General features: G+C 38.6%; 1 protein-coding gene and 1 long non-coding RNA gene across 11 annotated transcripts in view; one reads left to right on the top strand and one right to left on the bottom strand.

The window, feature by feature from the left end:
• Positions 1 to 15,236, top strand: part of BIRC6 (baculoviral IAP repeat containing 6) — a 262,531-nt gene that overhangs the window by 188,144 nt on the left and 59,151 nt on the right. The window lies entirely within an intron of this gene.
• On the bottom strand, positions 2,587 to 9,541 carry LOC146063595 (uncharacterized). Its single transcript, XR_014471622.1, has 2 exons — positions 8,577 to 9,541; positions 2,587 to 7,210 (listed from the first exon to the last, which is right to left on the bottom strand). It is a non-coding gene; the product is annotated as an uncharacterized LOC146063595 (long non-coding RNA).

Here is a 15,236-nt window from a genome sequence, read left to right as displayed (position 1 = left end):
TGCAGGCAGCAATCGAAAACGCGTTTGGAGTGTTTCTTTGGACTTATTTTGGAGGACTTCTGGACCTTGGGTATTTACCACATAACACGTGGAGGGAGTGTGGAGTTTTATTAAGTGGTAGTTGAATTAGTCAAATGTATAACTTTTTTTATTGTATTTCTTTTTTTAGAATGGAAACCTCTTTTGGCTTTTTTTTTTTTTTTGCTATTTTGGAGTGTGTTTTTTTTTTCGATAAGTGGTTTGATGTATTTAGGTTGTAAAAGAAAATCAAGTTTATCTGCCAGTTGCTGGCACATAGTATGAAGATCTTATTTTAGTAGTGGTATATTTTTTATGCTATTTGTTCTGAGAATGGTCTGGAATGTTTGTATACATTTCCTAGTTTGACCGCTGTTCCAGTACATAGCAATTAGCATTTCTTTGTTATCGTTGTTTTCAGACAAATGTTTTACCGCTATCTGGTACATAGCTTTCATTGATATATAATAAGGTCATGTGTCTCCTGTTTTAGATATTGTTTTTTTTTCTTCTTCTTAGTAATATGTAACAAAAAATTAGTCGCTCTGAAATATAAATCAGTTTTTTTTTTGTGAATTGTTTTGCGTATATCATGTATTTTTTGTACACTGTATGAATTCTTAGTACATACACTAAATGTATCAGCTCATTCAAATGTAATCTAGAACTGCAACCAAAATATTTCCCCAAACGAATCCCTATTATTTTAAATAATTTGAGACTTTCCAATGAACAGTACCTGCAAGTGACATTAGCAGCTAAATGTGTTTTTGTCATTTAGATTTTGGGATCCTTATGCTTAATATTAGTAAGTAGGTGGTTTGCCTGTCTTCATTTTAATATTTTCCAAAAGTAATTGTAATTGTCAGATTGAAAAAAAATCCTGGTAATGGATGAGACCAAATGACCGTTGACAATTTGCTTTGAAATGCTGGAAAACTGCCAAAAACTGTAATTCAGATATTACCAGGTTTTTGTACCAACCAGCCCAATCTGACAATCGATCTGTAGATGTATGGCCGCTTCTTATTCGTAGATGTGGTCATCTACCAAAAAGCTGTGAAAAGATAGATATACTGTACTGTTTTTTATTTTTTTTTCTTCCTCCACTCTGAGCCATTTTTATTATATTCAGTATTGCCTTGTAGTTGTTGATTTCTGACCCTGCATTTCTTAAGCCCGTTACACACTAAGCGATATTAGTGTTCCTTCTAGGAACTGGGCAGGGCAGGGGGGTGCTGCACAGGGGCAGCATAAAGGGGGTGGACCGGGCCCGCTGACATTATCATTGTGGGCGGGCCTGGAACACTGGGCTTCCAATGCTTTCTGTAGGAATAGGCAGCAGGAGGTTTTAGCAGGCCCTGCTAAAACAGCCTAGCGGGAACACTAAGATATTATGAACAATGTCACTCAGAAAGGGGCTTCTGAGCAATATCGTTCACAATATCATCCAGTGTGTACACTCAATATCGTTAACAATGCACACTCCTGTGTGTCGTTAATGACCGCTGATTTCTTCTGAACATGCAGGTCAATTTGGTTATATAGCCCAAAAGACCTTCATTTTTGGAGGGCCCTAGTGAGGTAGGCCGTTACGTGTGTACTCACAATATTGGCCTGGTTAATGATATCTGCTGTGGCTAGTATGTTTGGGGCTTTGGTGTATATGAATATTGTAGACCAGAGAATTGCTTGAATGAAGTGTGTGGTGATTTATTTTATTCCCATCCATATTATTGAACCTCTAGGGCAGTGGTTCCCAAACTTTTTTGACTAACGGCGCCCTAGAGTAACAAAGTTTTTTTGTTGAGTACTTTAGAATAATTTTTTAGTAAATTGTGTTTGTTATCCTTAGGTTCAGTTATCGAGGGCCATAGTTTGGACATGCCTGGGTTAGATACATGATTCGCATATGTTTGTCCAAATATTTTATGACTGGAAGCCACAAGCACTGGTTTTGCCTATTACGTTGACAATAAATAATTGAAATGGTCCTGGATCACAAACCCAGTGCACCCCTGCCAGTGCTCCGCTGCACCCCATGGTGCCACGGCATACAGTTTGGGATCCACTGCTCTAGGGGATCATTAACAGTTCAGTTACGCTGTAAGGAACAGCATTCCTCATGTAGGGATATTTCTGCTGAATACAAACAGAAAATATTTAATGAAAACTTGCTATAAATATTTTCAATTAGCTGTTGTAATGTCAACATTATTAGATATTGTTGCTTTATTGCATTTTTGCTTCCTTTTACTTTTATTTCAGACACATGGGTCTTGATCATGTGGACACTATCCAAATAAACGCTTAACCTGGACACTATCCAAATACTAAGCTGTAACCGTAATTGCACAATAAATAGTGATTCTTAATAGTCTGACCCTAAAACTCAGTTTGTTTAAATTCTATTCGTAATGAAACCATTAAATAGAACAGTTCCTAAGAATTCAAGTGTCATTGTCTACCAATAACGGAGCTATATGTAAATTTCTTTTGGGCACCTAGTGTGCAGCTATATAAAGCTCCCATCCCTCACAGTAGTGTTAACAGAAACGCTAATCCGAGTTGACTTTAAATTATTATTTTATTAATAAGATCATAAACAATACATTTTTTATTTTTTTGTCGGCATTCCTAGGCATCGCTCATTTCCATCTGTTAAAGGAAAATATCATCTTTTCAAAATCATTGTAGCAATAAGCGAAGTAGCTTTTTCTACTTTCATGGACACTGTTGACAGCACCCTATCAGTATTCATGGAACCATGGCTTGTAGGAAGTGGATACAAAATTTCACCCACTTGCACCATCCTTATTACTTTGAACATTAGGTTGCAAAGCTCAAGACACATCTACTGGTCAGAAGTAAGCCCTGATTGGTGAAGTAAAATGTAATTGCCTTATGGTTTGCTGTGTACCAGTGCAAGACTAAATGTATTATGGTAAAGAATCTTTCGTGAAAATAGTAGAAGCTATGTTGTATTACAGTTCTTTTGCCAATTCTTATTTTATTCTGTACACAAAGACCTATGGGAAATCCATTTCATCCAAAGACTGAGTTACTTTTATAGCAAAGATGTGTTCAGTTAGTCCTTTAGTTTTGTTTTTTATTTATTTACTGCACTTTTTCTGACATTATAATATATCTTTTGAGATTTGACAAATAATTGATTATGTGCATGTAGAGGATTCTGTATTTAAAGTCTGCTGTCCTAAACAAATCTTGATTTTACTAGCGGTTTGGGTGTTTTGAATATTAAAATGTGTTTACTTTTAAAGAGTTTCCAATGGGCAGGCGACAATGATTGCTTTGCAGACGATAGGAAGTATGATCCTTTATACATACTTGGCATTTTTTTGTTCATGGTGAATTGACTAATAATTAATATTGAATGGAAGATAGGTGCTTAATGTTCTAACTATGTGATCAAGTTGAAACAGTATGTAAGTGCTGTTCATAAAGCTCCTAGCCATGTGAACGCAATACGCACCTGTCCAGCGGCGGGCTCTCCCAGGAAATGACTTTATAATGTTGCCTATTGCGCTGATATAAAACAGACCCTTTCCATGCCTTATTCCCAGAGACAAATCTGGCTGCTGCAACAATAGGCAAAATTGTTACACTTCCTGCGTTCAAATGAATCTTGATGTCATGTAGTCATAGATATTGTGTTCTTTGTAGTGTTGGTGTGTTTTCACTGTTCTCTGGCTTATATCTACATTTTTTGGCACATGTGATATGGTTACTGCTATTTGTGGCATATGAAGAGTAAGCATTGTCAATAAGTTCTGTGCCCAGAATGGGAAGCCAGAAGCGACCATTTCAATGTGAAAGGTGTTTAAGCCTATTGTGGTGAATATCTTGACATCACCAATAAACAGAGTGGTCAATTTCCTCTTCCAAATTTTCTCACCCCAGTGGGGCACAAACCTACTTATTGCTATGGAGCTCACTAACAACTCTAGCATGTATTCATGTAGTTCTATGCCAGGGGTGGTGGTGTCTTTTGGATCTAACACGCATATTTCTATGTCTGTATGACATAGCCGAGCAGCTTAAATTGTTTGACGTCTTTGTGTTCTATCCATTGCTGGTTATGGGTTGTTCCTGCACATGACACTAAAAGATCATGGTAAAACGTCCCACAACTAATAAACTTTTAATCAGTTCTTCTTTCTAGCACATCCCTGATAGAGCATGTGGTTGGCTACTTTGTATATATTGTCCAATAGATGCATTTTACTATTCTCGTGGGTTTTTTATTATTATATAAAATGACATACTAATAATTCATGTATGTGTTCTGACAGGTTATATGTGTCACAGCGGCTTTGTACTTTGATTTATTCAGAAATGCTAATTTGTATGTAAGCGTCTGTTCCCATCAGTTGGCTAGATCAATAAGCCATGTTAACACTTCTATCTAGATTTAAAACATTATTGCTTTATGCAACGTGAGCATGTGGGCACTTCGTGTTCATTTTAAAGATTACACTGTATAATTTGGTAAGAAAAATGAAATTTCAAAATTTCGTATTTGGTTATAAAAGTCAAAATGATAAATAGACATGTCAGCATAGCATATCACTTTGTTGAGAACAATTAACCCTGAGGGGGGTATAGGTAGATTATTACCTCCTGATTTTGTAAAAGATTAAGAATGTTGAGCTTCAGTTACTGCGCACGTTTTTTTTCCCTTTGGGCACTTACGTTTTGATATCTGGCTTTTTACTTAAGTAACACTATTGATTTTTCGGCATTGTGTGCCAACAGATGTCATGCTGTCTGTGGTACAATGTTTTTTGTCTGATGCTTCATAAAAATACCTCTGTCCAAGACCATATACAATTGTCTGTTTAAAAGAAAATAATTTTTTTATTTTTTACCATTTTGGCAACGACAGTGTGTTTGCTTTGCCTCTATTACAGCAGTTGCCATGAAACTGTAAATAAATATGTATGAGTCAGTACAGTTTATGCATTTATCTAACCAGTGTGGAGAATACTTTAGAAAAATTGGTCAACAACAATGCACATTAACGGTCACGCCCTCATACTTCACCAACCAGCTGCTATGCATTAACCAGAGTCATATATTAATATTTATATTCATGGCTTTTTTTTTTGTGTGTATGGAATTTGCTATATACTAACTTTAAATAACTAAACCAAAGTAAGGACGGAGACTTTACTACACACCTGGAAAAACACCTTTACCAATGTCACTAAAGCGTATGTGTCCCCTGCAGGTGGTAAATATAAAGCACCATCTTTGCTGATAAGAAATTAAAACAAGTTTGAATTAAGACACTGTAGTCACGTGTGTAAATACGGTCTATACAATACACCCATAAATGACAAGAGGGTGTACAGAGCAGCAGACTAATGCTGGCCACACATCAGACCAACTTTCCTCCAACCATCCAACTAGTTTGTTGGTTGAACTGAAAATCTGGAACTATATGGGGGCAAATGCCAAAAAGCAATTTGCTCACAATCTCAGGAGAATGGACAGAAACATTCAGTGAAATTGTTTAAATCAAATAGGTCCTACTACAGTACATTGTCTGAGTGACAGTTGTGGTCCATTTTCCGATTTGGGAACAAATGACTTAACTACAAATGACATTTGCTCCTATTCAGTACCAGGTTTTTATTCCATCCAACCAACTAGTTGGATGGTTGGAGGGAAGTTGGTCTGATATGTGGCCAGCATTAGCTGTGCGGACATTGTAGCACAGACAGAACAAACCTCAAGGCTTATTCTGTTTGTTAAACATATGCTCTTTAAATGTATGATAAGATTATTCGTACAAACCACATGAGCCAGGTGACATTGGTGCTCTGTTGTACCTAACTGTAATATGTATGACTGCATTTCCTCAAGTGTTAGAACTACACGTGACACCTGCAGAGTGCTGATTTGATATATGGACAAAGGGGCTTGATAGTCATTAAGCAAAATTTCCAAATATACAGAAAGCAGTGCTCTTTGTATTTTCCTTCTCTTATGCTTTCTTTTATAGCTTGTTATGGTTTCTTTTTGCCCCACAGTTATATCTTAAACCACATTGTCACTAGCAATCCCCACATTGCCACAATTTTCACATTACAAGTATCTTACATAATTCTCAGTGTACCCTAATAATGTAACCAAGCTCTTAATGGCTTAAATCAGGGATGGCCCAACCTGCCCTCAAGATCTACCAACAGTTCATGTATTAAGCAACCTGTGGATCTATAGTAAGAATGAATGCAGCATGTTTGAAAATGTGACCGTTAGTAATAACGACAGCTGTGCACCAGCTAGGTGATTTGGAAAATGTGGATCGTTGGTAGATCTCAAGGTTCCAGCCCTGGCTTAGACATTTCCCATCCATACCTTACAATCCTTTGTCCAAGCATGGATGACTTGATTAAAACATTTTTTTATTGTATGCCTTGTAAATCACAGTAATTGTTAAAGCAGAGTTGTTGTTTTTTGTTGTTTTTTTAGGTTACATTTTTAATAAGGTGCTTTAAAAATATATATTTTTGGGAGAAAATGTATTGAAATGTGTTATAATCCATCCGTTTATGTACCTGTATGGAAGCGTATAGTAGTAAAGTCTTCTATGGGATTTAAGAAGAGTTTGTAGGGTGTTTTTCTACTCATGGTGAGTGAGTGAGATGCCATAAGATGGACACGACTGTAGAAATATTATTTCCTGTATCTCGGATATTATGGCAGTAACACAGCACTCCAGGGCTTTATTAAAATTGATGCGCAGTTGCATCTCTGCACGTGAGTGATTCCTGCTCACCTTTTGTCTCATACTCCTATCTACATTGGCAAATGCGCTCCATTGCCCATGGTCCAACTAGGCACTTAGCACTGGAATGTATTGGATGGTCTGAGGAGCCTCCTTGACGTATCTTCGTATCCCCTGCCATTTGTTATATAATTACTGAGGTTTCACCCTCAATTGTTAATCAGCCAGCGTAGAGCAAGACCATCAGAGGGTGGTATAGATGTACACAAACACGATGACAAAAAGGTTCAACACAGTCCCTATAATTCCCAGCATGGCTAAAATGGATTCCTCTTTCTCCTCTTTCTCCTCTTGTTTCTTCACTTCCGCTGCTGCTGCTGTTAGAGCAGACGTGACCATGTTTCTCAGAAATGTCTTCAGCAATCCTCCGAAGACTATCTAGAAGAAATGGGTCACAAGGAGGAAAATAAAGTGTTACTTTGTATAATGCTTCACAGCACTCTATTTAGCAGAAATACTGGCGTGTCCGGAAGTTTCAAGTGCAAGATAAATGAGGTAGAAATGACAGAGCCATACTCAGAAGTATGAGCTGTTTGTCATCACAAAAGCACATAAACGAAACCATACAACTCTCCCATCATAGAAGAACATATCCCTGTCTGGCTAGTATAATTGTGTAGCCAGGCTGAATTGATGTTGGGAACCTAGAAGCCCATATGGCAATGATTAATAGGGGCATTGCAGGTCAGTATTAGGCATATAGCATGTTATTAAAAAATGAGGAAGTGCTCCTGTTTAAACTAGATGCTTGCAACCAGCCAACCATTGTGTATTTGTCTTTAATGTATCTTCGTATCCATTGTACTGAACATGGCTATTGACATACTGATAGATTGAGTGCTCTATAATCCATTTGTACACTTGCAATTGAATTGCCATTTAACCCCCTTCAGTTCGGGAGAGCATTGCTTTGTTATGTCGGGGGTGGGTGGGCCCCTTCCTGAAGGGAGACTGCTATTATTTATAATCACTTGCTGTGCCACGTCCTTTCAGTACGGTACCAATGTTTTATCCAATTACCATTATTTTGTTTCTACAATTAAAATGCGGATTTGGTTGGCTCTAAGTGAAAGACAAAAAGGGGTTAAATTTTCCGTACTCCCATGTCCTTTATAGAAATACGTTACAGCCACATCATACAAATGCATCTCTACAAGTGAAAGCTTTTTTTCTTTTTTTGCTGATGGATTTCTAGAACACATTTAAATTGGTCTATTAAGCAGAAAATTGATTTTTACAGTGTTAAAATACCATCAGCCACATTCATTGAATGCATCTGTACTTTTGTGTGGCAATCTTCTGACAGCATCCATGTAGCAACCCTGATGATCACAGGCACCATATGTAGCCATTGTTCTGTTAGAAATCTCCATTTTATACAGCCTCTTCGGTGGATTAACTAAAACATCCTATCTGATTATAATTAACCAAGGCAATATGTTATTTCTGTGTGTCGCGTCCATGACCAATTTCATCTCCCAGTGTCCATTGTACCTTTTGTGATGAATAATTAAAACTGGCTAGCAATAATAAAGATTCCTAGTGGCAGGTGTAAGCTGTGTGTACAGTTCCGTCTCCATTGCTGAGGGTACTGTAGTTCAGTATACTGAATAGGTGACGGAGTGTGTGTGTGTGTGTGTGTGTGTTTTCTCCTTTGCACTGCCAAATAGTTGGATTCCTTTTTATTTTCAGCATGCATGCATTTAAAATGTGGTTTGGATTATGAATAAGAATTGCTTCTTACCCTATTCTGCATCAGGAGTACAGTGGCATCAGGCATGCTTCTGTGTCCTCAACACAATGGAAAGCCAAGCTTTTATCTTCCAGCAGAGCTGTAGCACACATGTGTACAGTACATGTACTAACCCTCGCCTTTTCCCCCTCAATAATGAATGGCGAGGAGTAACAAAATTCACGGATGCTCAGTCTGTTATTAATCCAATGAATCCTGGCGACTGCAAAAAAAGATGATCCACTTAATATTGAACCACAGCGTGAGAACAGCTTTCCAGGAGGCTTGTACTCTGTTTAAATCCAAGTTGTGATGTTTTTTTTCTTCTCCATTCAGAAGGCAGCTCTTGCTGTTACAGGATTTTCATTGACCTAATAGAACTCTGTTTCCTGATTTTTCCTTATGAGATTGTAAGTCGCCCATTCCTCGAGTGTATCTTCCTGGTAACATGATTTTAGATCCAGTAGTACTTGCCACTGAGCTCCATTGCTGGATGTTCCGGAGACTTGCATAATCTAAGTAGCAGTTCCCATTGCCAGGCACACTTCACACCTAAGCAGGCATCATTGGCAGGTAGTTCCAAGACATCATCCTGGACATGATAGAACTGTGCAACTAAACCCCAGCAGAGGATAGTGGCCGTGCTCTAGGTTGCATTAGCGTGCCGTGACATTGACTAAACACGCACCTGGCACTTGCAGAATAAAGTGGCTACAAGCTGCCCTCCCAGACAGTGAGTTGCATAACAATGCGCAGCAGCACCATTGTCAGGCCAGGCACATTTGAAATCTCCAACAATTCCAGAGAGTAGCTTGTGCATACAGCAGGGGAGGGGAGTGAGAGAGTTAACCCCAGTTCTGGAAGCTGTAAGGGAAAGCTGCGTGACAAATGGTGACATTAGGGCACTGGAGCTGAAAAGCTGCTTCTACCTTTTTTTTGTTACTCCATGCTTTGTTACGACAGGCATATTGTTTTAGGGGAAGGCACTGCCTCTCTCTTTATAGTCACTCATCGCAGCTCGCCACCCAAATCAGATGGGTCACAGTGCATGCGTCATAAAGCTGTAACCATTGCTGATGACTGGAGTGTAATGTCCCTCGAGCATCTGTTTATGGAAAGCAATTATTTGAACTAACCTTTTGAAAATTGCAAAGTGTGTGTGTACATGTCTATTTATGCATGTGTGTGCGCGTGCGCACTTATGCTGGAGAATGTATTTAATCATTTGCATGTAAAAAAAAAAACCCAGCATCCTGAAAATATCTGGTATAAGGTTTATTTGCTTTATACCAACCTAATAATTATTGAGAATCTAGAGCTGGACTGCTGACTTACTATGGAAATGTCATATAAGGATGCTGAATAGAATTCCATGAAATGAATTAACATAGGGCATGAATTAATGTCTAATTTTTATTTTATATATATATGTGTGTGTGTGTGTGTGTGTGTGTGTGTGTGTGTATGTATGTATGTGTGTCCTCTACAATTGCCACGAGTGCCCCACCGCAAGTCTTCTATATCCGTTTTGTGCTGGCACCGGCGTAGCTGCATTTTTGTCACAAGGAGTGCCAAACCCCTGCTCTCTCTCTCTCTCTCTCTCTCTCTCTCTCTCTCTCTCTCTCTCTCTCTCTCTCTCTCTCTCTCTCTCTCTCTCTATCTATCTATCTATCTATATATATATATATATATATATATATATATTGTTCATTCTAGCACCCGCTATATTTGAAAACCCATGCAGTTCATCTTCCCTGCCTGGGGTGTCGCTGTCTGCTGTGGTGTTTCTAGCACAGGTCTGGTTTGCATATCAGTGCTGATATACCGACCACACTGTGCTAGAACCTCTACAGCAGACAGCGACACCCCAGGCAGGGAAGAGGAACTGAATGGCTTTTCAAATATAGCGGGTGCTAGAATGAACACTATATATATATATATATATATATATATATATATATATATATATATATATATATATATATATATCCCTTTCACTGCGCTGTGTAAATATCGGCAGCACCTCTATAAGTCCCCCCTGTTAGTGGAGGAGAAAGAATGTATGGATAGAAAAGATATAGCGTGCGCCTCCTATTGATTCACCACCACCACCTTAAAATTCAGATGGACATAGACATATCTGGTAAAAAAGTTGTACAATTTATTATAGAATAATATTTGTTCCATATGCAGTCACAGTCTTCTTAATCACAATAACCCTATTATGATTAAGAAGACTGTGACTGCATATGGAACAAATATTATTCTAAAATAAATTGTTCAACTTTTTTACCAGATATGTCTATGTCCATCTGAATTTTAAGGTGGTGGTGGTTATATATATTTGTATATTCTCCTACTTGCATGGGTTTCCTCCCACATTCCAAAAACATACTGGTAGGCTAATTAGCTCCCGACAAATTAACCCTAGAATGTCTGTGTACGTGTATGTGTTGCAGGGAACATAGATTGTACGTGTATGTGTTGTAGGGAATATAGATTGTAAGCTCCACTGGGGCAGGGACTAATGTGAATGTTCAAATATTCTCTGTAAAGCGCTGCAGAATATGTGTGCACTATATAAGAAACTGTTAATAAATAATGTAACATTAAGGTGCCGATACACTGTACAATAATTGGATGTGTTTTGGACTCATCGCATGCAATGCGATCCGAAGCTAGTTCAAAAGTATGTGCAGCACATACTTATTCAACTGTGAGATGGGATGTGCACGGGAGTGAGCATCGCACCTGCAAAACGCACCATGTATGGGCACCTTTAGAACGGTCAGGATCCCAGCAGCGTTCTGCTCTTGTTGACATGGTCACTTTTGGCTTTGTAACTATAGGCTAAAAGAATCCCTCCTGTTTCATGTTATGCCATTTAGAACATTGATGAAAATCCCCACCTCTTTTGTAATGTTTTCCAATGCATAGCCATACAGTAGGTAAAATTTGGTAATTCTGTGTTTATACGTATTTATGAATCGTGAAACTGAAAAACATTTTTCATGTATTTGTGTAATTTATACCATTCCGCCTTGAACTTGTATTCTGTCCACTTTTTGTTCCGTTGCATTGAAATCTGATTGATTGTTGTATGCAGAATGCTTGTTAGAGATGATTTGCCCTTTTTTTTTTTTGCTGTTCATCAAAATGGCAGCTGCAGCCTCCTTGGGGACCATAACCGCTAAAATGAAGTTGCTTTTCTTAAGCTCGCTGGCTGAAGTGATTCATAAACCGTGTGATCCTTGCCCATATATTACCATTGAGAATTGAAAGTAATGTGCTGAAGTGTGCCTGATACCCAGCTCCATTGTTAACCTCTTGCACTATCTATATCTATATATCTCGATATAGATATATATCTATATAATATCCAAAATCAATGGCACTCCGGAGGCAGGTATAAACAAAAGAAAAGCGTGTATTTAGGAAACAAGCTTTCGGGGTTTGATCCCCTTCATCAGGATACACTACAGCAAATACACGCTTTTCTTTTGTTTATACCTGCCTCCGGAGTGCCATTGATTTTGGATATTGTATTACTTTACTATTGGGCACCGGGGCCCGCTGTACCTGCAAATTCACATTGAGTGCCGGCAGACTTGGAGTTGTTATATATATATATATATATATATATATATATAGATATATATCTGACTTGGAGTTGTTATATATATATATATATATATATAGATATATATCTAGATATCTATATAGATATATATAGATATGTCACCCACTGGTCATAATACAATCAAGCCTCTAAAAGATTGACTTGTATAAAAATTCACATAACCTGACATTCTTGAAACTATTGAAATCCATAAAGGATTTCAAACAGGGAAGTTGGCAGTCAGTCTTTCCATAGAGCTATACTGGCGACTTACATTATTGTATCATTGCATTGTGATCAGATCTGTGAGCAATCTGATTAGATGCCTCAATCTATTTTATATTTAAATCAGAACTGGCCTCTCGTGCTTAAAGCCCCCTACACACTAGCTGATCCCCATCTACACCGATATCGGCGGGTATGGGGGAAGGGTGGCACGGCAGCTACAAGTGCATACACAACTTGCCGATGGGGGAGCTACCGATGGCAGGACGAGTGACTGTCATGTTGCGGCTGTATAAACGCTTAGTTTATAGTGTATAAATGTTGGTACCATTGTACCACAAATTAATGGAAATCAATTGGCTTATACACACACACACACACGAAGTTTAAATATTTGTCGTTCAAGTAGCTGTGTCCACAACACAATGTGCATAGTCAGAATGATTGTCATTGAAGTATTTCTTTTTACTAGCTGTATAAAAAAAAATAATATACGACGAACACAATAAGCTTATTGTCGAACATCCTGCCTTTTGTGGTTGCCGATAAAATCATAATGACATAAGATTTTGGATAAGTTATGCGGGGTACACACCTAGACGATGCACATTGTGAGCGGGTCGTCAGTCGACCGTACGACCCGCTCATGATCTTGCGGAGCACACGACCCACTTACGATGTGCATGCGATCGGGTTCCGATCCAATCGCGACCTGCACCCGGGTGAATGGTCATTTTCAGATCCTACCTGCTGCAGGTAGGATCTGAATAACGACCGACCGACCCGCGGGGTGGCGGATTGGATCAGAACAGATTAAAAAAGGGCCCAATTTACATCCAATCGGTTGGAATTGGATCTAGATTGATGGGATTGGTCCCTTGTCGTTCTGGTGTGTACCCTGCATTATTTTGGTTAAGAGAGGGAAGCAGAAATTTTGCGGAAGTCTACGTTCTTGTTTCCTTCATTCCATGTATTCCTTTATTGCATGTGTTTGTTAGCTTATTTTTATTCCGACTGCTTTACTGCACTTAAATTACCTTAATTAGATATTTGGATGTGTCTATTTCTCCAGGGAGTGTGTGCTAACTCATAAATTGTAATCCGTATTGACATTCAAATACATTCTTACAAAGGATCTGGCAAGGAAGGCATTTCTTTATTCTTTTGTATAGGCATTAATATCTGTAATTGAGGCACTGTGGGAAGGGTTTGTTGCTACTTTCCTAAAAATGTATTCTAATGTTCTCCTGGTGATACAGCTGTCAATTGTTGTAAAATACCAGCAGCTATTTTCTCATCACAAGTTGCTTAAGCTGCCCGTACACTACTGTATCTCATTCAGTGTATGGCCATCTGACCTTCCCAGGCTGCAGGATCGCATATGATACATCGCATGTAGTCCTTTCACATGCAATGTATCGAATGTGACACCATTCCCAGCCTCCGCACAGGGGTTCAGAGACTGAGGACGAACCTGCTTGCAAGGTACTGCGCATCGGATTGGATGTGAAACTCATCCAATTTGGACAGATTTCTCACCCCGATCCATCAGGATTGGGGGAAATAGAAATATTGTGTTCATCAAATTCGTCCTATGTCATGGCTCCACAGTACTATATCCCGGGTACGATTTTTTTTTTTTTTGCATAAACCTTCAGCAGCTTATTAGATGGAGCTTAGTTGTTTTTTTGGACTATTTGGCAAATATATTAAGTGCTTTTGGGTAAGATTGGATGGAGCGCTTTCTTTTAAGAGGTATATGTTTAAATACTGTATTTATTCCATTATTTAGTATTCTGTGTGACCCCACGCTCTGTGCATTCCAGCTATCCTGTTTTTATGCTGGTGAGAAGTTTATTTACAGCTTCCATCTAAAAGCCTGGGGAAAACATACAGCTATCTCATTGATCTATTTAATTACCTTAGCTTAGTATGGACTTAGGAAAACATATTTGCCGTGTGCAGTAAATATGCTGATTATTAAGGCGATTTTTTGTGTTGTCTGCAATATCTGAATTTATTGTTCTGTAAGGGGAGAAAGTGTAAGCTGCTCAGGTTGTAAATAAGGTGGTTACTCTGCATGTTAAAGTTGGTTATCCCTGCCATGTCTACATTACATTAATTTCAGCTTACGCTCCACTACCAACACCCATTTACCATATGTAGAAGAACAGAAAATGTGTTTACTTGTGCTATCCACATTCTTTTACAGTCTAAACATTAATAATCTAAATCCAAAGTTCCAAAAGTGTGTGTCTGTGTATCCGACCCATTGTCATAGTGCTCATTCACTTATATCATTGTACGGTATACCTGTGCTATATGCCAGTTCTTGATATTTCATTCCTGACTGATATTCCGCGGTTAACTGTAATTGATATTAAGTTGAATCCGTTAGGAACAGCAGCAAAATACCACATTAAATAAGAGCAGAATCAACGACTGCTAAGGTCCATGGTACGCTCTGCGTTTCCATAGCTGAAATTTCACTGCTAGCTGCATGCAAGCCTCACATCACCATGTCAAACACCATGCGTCGGATGGTGTGGTGTAAAGCACACAGACACTGGACTCTGAAGCAGTGCAAAAATGTTTTGTGGAGTGATGAAATATGCTTCTGTTTGCAGGCAGATGGGCAAATTTGGGTTTGGTGGATGCCAGGAGAACATTACCTGCCTGACTGCGTTATGCCAACTGTGAAACTTAGTGGATGAGGGATAATGGTATGGGGCTCTAGTGCAAGGCAATCTTAACCTCTTCGGTGGTATGCCCTGAAATTTCCGGGCTGGGCTGCGCTGCAATGATATGCCACAAAATGTAGGTGCATG

This window comes from Crinia signifera, chromosome 3, assembly GCF_055691185.1.
Source record: "Crinia signifera chromosome 3, ASM5569118v1, whole genome shotgun sequence".
Classification (NCBI taxonomy): Eukaryota; Metazoa; Chordata; class Amphibia; order Anura; family Myobatrachidae; genus Crinia; species Crinia signifera.
The sequence above is the reverse complement of the archived record's forward strand: the minus strand, read 5'-3'. Positions and strand labels throughout refer to the sequence as shown.